The sequence below is a fragment of the Vicia villosa genome, linkage group LG6 (genome assembly GCF_029867415.1).
Source record: "Vicia villosa cultivar HV-30 ecotype Madison, WI linkage group LG6, Vvil1.0, whole genome shotgun sequence".
In the NCBI taxonomy this organism is placed as follows: domain Eukaryota; kingdom Viridiplantae; phylum Streptophyta; class Magnoliopsida; order Fabales; family Fabaceae; genus Vicia; species Vicia villosa.
Window position 1 is genome coordinate 158,067,568 of NC_081185.1, and position 7,468 is coordinate 158,075,035.

Consider the following 7,468-nt stretch of genomic DNA (forward strand, 5'->3'; position numbering starts at 1 on the left):
GTTTGCTTTACAAGCGGAGCTCGTTTGTGTGATACTCTTGTTTGCTTTCCCTCTCCTTCGTAGGTTGCTAGTTTAGTTTAGACTTGTACCCTTTGTATGATAACATTGGGTAGCAAGCTTTCCCCCTTAGCTTAGGTTTTCCTCATGCATTCTTTAAAACACAAACCACACTCTTTTGATTTTATTTTCTTAAGAGCTTGTTATTTCCGCTCCATTCCCAGCATAAGTCTCCAAAGGTCGAGCAGCGGAGTGTGAATGTAACTCGTTCACCTAAAAAACACAAAACAAACAGAAATTAGTTAGCCGAGCTACGGTAGCTCTGATTCTGCAAAACAGATACGTAGGCAGCGGGGTAGGGCCCGTGCGAGCACAATCCTTTCTTTTCCCTACATTCTGCATTCATTTTAGTCCAGATTAGCGTAGTTTGCTTACACACCCATAGTTTTAGACACAAGCGTGGATACCATCGAGTACAATGGGCGCGAGGGGTGCTAATACGTTCCCCTCGCGTAACCGACTCCCTTACCCTTTTTCTCTGGTCGTGAGACCGTTGTTTTGTTTTGTGGTTTGCTGGCATTCCCTTCCTTTTCAGGATAAATATGTTAGTGGCGACTCTGTTAATTTTCGCGGTAGCGACACAACCGATGTGAAAAGTCGTCCATATGTCTTTTCATTTTTCACTAAAACCTTACTAATTTCTTTCAGTAAGGCTATGTTTGCGAGTTTGGAGGGAAGGGGAGGGGAAGATTTCCGAAAACAAAATTTTAAAAATATATAGAAAAATATTTGACATTTTTTGAAAAAATAATTTTGTTTAGAATCATAAAAGAGTCATTATCAATACTAAATAGTTAATTTTCAAAATAGTATATTAACCTAAAAGATATTTGGAATATTTATGTGAGTATTTCAAAACTCTCCTTCGATACAATTTTTGAGTTCTCCAAAACACTCGTAGCCAAAATCTTTTTATTCTTTTCACTTGATTCTTCCTATTTTTCAAAACCTAACCTTCTCTTTCTCTTCAAATTCGCAAACAAAGCCTAACTATTCGTCTCCCTCCGCCGTCTGCTATTATTTAGTTTCATTCTCTTAATCACCGCCTATCCTCTGCGCGCAACCCCTTACGTCACACTTCCACCAACTGCGAGCCCCCTCTTCTGCGGGTTTTCGGAGCTCCGAGATTAAGTTGGCTATACTTTGTCCTCTTCCGCATCTCTTTCGTTCACGTGGTCCGCCTATTTTTCTATGTAACTTGACGGAGCAGCCTCGCTGGGGGTTCGGTTTTGGGTTTCCGTTTTTATCTGGTTTTGGTGGCGAGGATGAAAATTTCCGGCAGATTGGGGAGATTCTTGTGAGGAGTAAAGGGAGGAATCCTCTGCTTCGTGGTGCATGTGATAATGATGTTCCAAGAAGTTTTACGGAGGCTGTGGAGAAAAGAAGAGAGGGGTTTTGCCTCTTGAGCTCGGGGGGCTGCGCGTGTGATTTGTATTGGGAAGGATTTGGAGAGTGTGATGGGGAGATAGTGGGTTTGAGGTTGAGGGAGATCGCTGTTACGGCGGAGGAGTGCGTCGGACCCGGTGTTATAATGAGTTTTAGGGAGTTAAAGGGTTTGGTGAATGGTGATGGTGGGTTTGGGAAAGTGTTGTTGAGGAATTGGCGAAATTGTTGAAGATTCATTATAAGTTTTGGTTGGCGGGTTCTGCCGCTAGTTATGAGAGTTACTTGAAATATTTGGGTAGGTTTTCTTCTGTGGAGAAAGATTGGGATTTGCAGATTCTTCCTATCACTTTTGTTAAGCCTTCTGAATCATATCATAGCCCCAAACCAAGGTATATCATATTATCCCTTCTGTTTACTTTTTTATGTTCATGTCTCTCGTTATGTTTTGATTCCAAATATTTAATTGCTACTACTATATTTTAAATAAATAAATTTCGTTTCTTTATTTTTGGTACATTTGTTTATAGTTGACTCAGGTAAGTTTAAATAGTAACTCACTTCCTCATGTTTTTCTAACAATGAAATAATCAAATAAGTCCATGAGAAGCCAAGCCACAAATCATAGCATTCCAAGTAACAACATTCCTCTAAGTCATTTCATTGAATAACTTCCTCGCCATCTAAATCGCCTAATTCGTTGCGCACATATAAACCAAGGCAGCACAAGAATCAGTCCCTCTTCCACCCCTTTTACTCTCATAAAATCATGAGTCCTTTTTCCCAAGCTCAAGATAACCCAGCCTAGCGCAAGCCGACAGCACGAAGCTAGCATCATTAGGCTCAAACCCAACAACAATCATTCCTTCAAAAAGACTCAAGGTCTAGTTGTAACAAAAATTATGAGCATAGCCACAAACCATCATGGTCCAAAGACTCAAACTTTCCAACGGAATTTCATCAAACGCGTAACGGGCATCAACCCAATCACCAGAAACAGAATAACCTTGTACCAAACCATTAGCCACGAGATTTTATAAATCCAACCCGAATTCGAAAGTGAAGAACAAGTTTTGAGAGAATCTTTGTGACAAGCCTATTTTTTTTTAATAATATCAAAATTTAAAGCTTAGGGTATGGTTAATCATGATTGTGTTTCTAATTTAATTTTTTAGTTTTTTTAATTTTTAATGTATAATATGCTGGATGTTTTTATGAATGTTTCTAAATTTATATTTCTGATGTTAAAATTCTACTGTATTTAGGTATCCAAGACAAACAGTTTAAGCAGAAATCCAACTTTGACTAGTCAGGTAATTTGAGAAATTAAAGAGAGATTCAATCAGAGTGATGATGTTGTTGTCTAATATCATTAGAAATGTACTATTAATTAAATATCTAATACAAACAAACAAAAAAAGAATTGTCCCTAAAAAATATCTTAATATGTCAGGGATATAACACTCTAACTTTACTCTATTCGTCATAAAAAAAATCAAGCCAAAAGAGATTTTTACTCAACAATTATGACTAATAATGAATCATATTTTCGTGATAAAATGTTATTTCTGCTGTAATTGGGTCACCAATAAACTAAAGTTACTTTAGTGAGAAGGACAATTTTCATAACTATTGCAGTATTGTACAATTTGCTTGGCAGTGAGAAGGAGATGGCCTTCGGTTGTCGGCACATGGTAAACTCCAAAAATCTTAATCTATTTCATATACTTTCAATGATTATTAACAAGTGATTCAAATGCAGACTTGCAGAGAATGTGGAACGAAAATCCGCAAGTGTCACATATGTCGAAAGAAGATCACCAATCGTATCAGATTGTTTCCTGGCTGATTGACAATGGATTTGATTTCCACTTTCTAAGAATGACGATATATATGTGCATGTTATGTCACCAATGATACATAATGTGATGAAACCTTGACAATTAGATATTACAATAATTTGCCAAGGTGATCAAATGTATTCGAGTTTAATGTATTTATGTATGTAAATTATGTTTTGGTACAGTTCTCATATGAAAGTCAGCATCTTTGACAGAGTTAATTGTTTCTCATGGTTTTTTATCTAAACGAAGATTTTTTTTGTTTGGTTTACAGCTTAATGGATTCATTTGTACCACTTGGTGGCTTTTTTCATCACAGTTTGATTTGAAAAGACCACTAAATGGCTCATTTGGTTGTGCTCCTCACTCTCATCAATATGGTGAAAGCTGTGAAAATGAATTCCTTACTGCTTCGAAGGAAATATTTTATGTTTCGGCTCCAGATCCATACCCATCTAGCTTACCTCAATGGTTAAAGACTACACAATTTGGCACTGCAAAAGCGATGAATGTTAAGGTGTGTATCATTCAGTTAAATCTACTAAGTAATTTCAGTATAAATTATTTGTATTATTATTGGGCCAATTCATATTGCGTGATGAGGTTATTTACCAACCTTAAAATGCATTAAATTAAAAGAAAAATATATTTAAGGTAAGCTATTTCCCTTGAAAATAAAAGATTAAAGGAGCATGATTGAGAAACTGGACCTACTTTCTCGGTGATTATTTATTTTCAATGGGATTTATAATCATTGATTGTTTTTTCCCTTTATCTCTTATAACATGCATGTGCACAATTATGGTAAACACTGAGGATGGGCAATTCTTGGGATTACTTGCTTGTATTTGCTTACAGGTCACTCTGGTAGGGCTTCGGCTAATATGCATAAGCTTTTACTTATGCACCATGCATAAGCCTACATAAGTCCTTGAATTATGTTTTTAATCTAATGGATAGAAATATATATATATATATATATATATATATATATATATATATATATATATATATATATATATATATATATATATATATATATATATATATATATATATATATATATATCCTAATAACAGAAAAAAAACGTATATCTTTTTTTGATCTCCTCAATTCCAACGATCACCATCGTCGCCATCTCTCCTTCCCAACATCACCACCGATCACCACTGTCGCTATCTTCCTTCCCAACACATCACCACCGTCGCCATCCTTCCTTCCCAACACATCACCACCGATCAACATCGTTGCCATCCTTCGTTTCCAACACATCACCACCGTCGCCATCCTTCGTCTTCCACAAATGTCACTAAAGATGTTGGTACTTACTCCGATGAAAATAAAGAATCCTGGCAACATTTTGTCTTCCACGACCTTTCATCAATCAAGGATTTCTACGCTAAATACGTTCATGAAAAGGGGTTTTCTTTGAGAAGAAATCTGCACTCCTTTTATGATTCTCGTAACAAAAAAAAAAACTGACATTGTGCAATATGTCCGTTATGTTTGTAACAAGCATGGGAGTCGGGCGGATCCTAAGAACAAGACAAACTCGAATACTCCTGTTCTCGTTGAATTTCAGAAAGAGAAAGAACTTCCCGAGGAAAGGACTGGTTGCCCAGCTAGTATTTCGTTGAAGTATGATTCCAATGTTAAAGGTTATCAGATATACAAATGGAATGTTCCTCATAACCACCCTCTCCATAAACCCGAGCATTCGCATTCCTTGAGATCAGCTCGAGAGATTAGTGAGCCTAAAAAACAACTTGCTATAATAAATTCGAAAGCAGACATGTCTGTAAGATCATCCTTTCAAGTTATGCGTCAAATAGCTGGTGGTTCAAAGAACCTTGGGTATTTCTTCCAAGATTTAAAGAACTTTCTCAGCATTGTTCGACAAAAGGAAATGGTCATTGATGATGCAACTATTATCCAAGAATATCTTAGAAATGAAGCTTGGAGGAACCCACCGTTCTATTATGATATCCAAGTTGACTCTAAAGAGAACATAGCTAGCATTTTCTGGTCAGATGCAATAATGCAGCAAGACTATGAATTATTTGGTGATCTCATCAGTTTTGACACAACTTATCGAACAAACACGGAGTATCGTCCATTAGGTTTGTTTTCTATTCATTTATCTGTATTTTCCTTGTTTCATTTGGTTCTTCAACTTTTTTTAATTATGGCACTACTATTATATTGATAACATCCATTTATTTTGCAATTATCGATGCATGAATTTATTCCCTGTACCATATTTATTATTACATCATTATATATTACTACTAAGATATATTGATAACATCCATTGTTTTAGGTATGACACTGCTATTATATTGATAACATCCATTGTTTTAACTTTTTCGTTATATGTTTTTGTCATACATACCAACTCCATTCCTTGGATTTGAAAATCACCGTAAGAGTGTATTATTTGGTTGTGCCCTGCTCTACGATGAGACTTCAGCAAGTTTTGATTGGTTGTTTACCACTTTCCTGAAGTACAAGAAAAATAATAAACCCATTACAATTTATACAGACCAAGCTTGTGCTTTGATGAAGTCAGTTCGAAATTTTTTTCCCGATGTTTTCCATGGGTTGTGTTCCTAGCACATGGGGGAGAATGCAAAGTCCAACCTAGGCTCTCGTTGCAATGCTGCATTTCTTGACGAACTACATCACCTGGTTTTGAATGTTGATGATGAGACAGAGTTCGACTTCAACCGGAATAAGATGCTTCAAAATTGTTTTGGTGGTAAAGCTACTTCTGAATTTACTTGGCTTGTCCAGATTCATCGTAATCGTACTCAATGGTCTTCTGCTTGGGTGAAATCACACTTCACTGTCGGTTTGAAGACCACACAGTTAAGTGAGTCGTTTAATGCCTTTCTTCGCCACTTTCTTCAGCCAGACCACTCACTTGTGCAATTCTTTATCCATTTCAATGTTATGGTTGAGAAAATGCGAGATAATCATGCTGATTGTGATTTTAAGGCTGCCAATACCAGGCCAAGAAACAATTATCCCAATAGCCAACTCATGAGGTCTGTTGTCGTCAAGTATACTCCAGCATCGTTTGCATTCATTCACAAGCAATATGATCCTTTTTTCAAATATTATTATGCGGAGGACACATCAAGAAGCTCAATTTCTAATAGAGAACCGGGGATTCTTATGTCGCCATGTGTTCAAGATATTAAACTTCTTAGGGAGTTCTGTCCAATACCAGTCCTTGAAGACCATACCTGACCACTACATATTGAAGCGTTGGACTAAAGAAACTCGTCCATCCTTGATAAGTTAAAACCTATCACCATTGGAGGAATTCAAGATACTACTTTTGCACAAAGATATCAACAAGCTTCTGGTGTTATGCTTCAGATTATAACCCATGTTTGCATGGACCCTGATGCGTGCCAATTTTTTCTTAATGGTGCTATTGAATGTGGGAAGCAAGCGGAAGAGTTGATTGTTGGAACTTCTTATCTTCAGCACTATAAATATCTGCTTCTCGAATCAATTTTTGAATATTTTCAAGCGTGTAAAACCTAACTAATCGTCAAGACTGTCCCAAAAATGTGGATAGCTGCACGTTTTCGTCTTTTTGTTATACATTCTTTGAAAAAAGAGTTGTAAAATTGGATATCCACTCGTATGTCATTTCAACTACTAATTTTTATATAATGATAAAATTCACATTTTTGTTCATTGTCCGATTTTTTATTAATATGGTTCATGGAGTTATCTTGATTTTGAAGTAAAGAGTAATAAAATGAATTGAGCTCAAAGAACATATTTAACACAATAGTAATAAAATGAATTGATCTCAAAGAACATATTTAACACAATAAAACTTTGCTTTATTATGCATCCATCTTCGAGAGTTTCTCTTAGTTAAATTACATGTACCTGTTTAAAACATAATTGCTGAAACTAAGCATGTATAGCCACATATTAATCAATACTAAGTATGTATTACTCAATACTCAATACTGTAAGCTATACTCAATATTGCAATAAAATTACTAAAACTAGCAATGCCATTACTTAATACTTGAAAGTATTAGTCAAACTAGCGAACCACATTAATCAATATTATGTTACCAACATTAGTTAATACTAATCAATATAGTTACTAAACATCAATTATCTTTCACTAAACACCAACATAATTACTACACAAT

The 7,468-nt window shown here is 35.7% G+C and overlaps 1 pseudogene; it reads left to right on the plus strand.

The window, feature by feature from the left end:
• The first annotated feature begins 1,096 nt into the window (after positions 1 to 1,096).
• Positions 1,097 to 3,502, plus strand: LOC131615121 (protein SMAX1-LIKE 8-like; annotated as a pseudogene).
• The last annotated feature ends 3,966 nt before the right edge of the window (positions 3,503 to 7,468 follow it).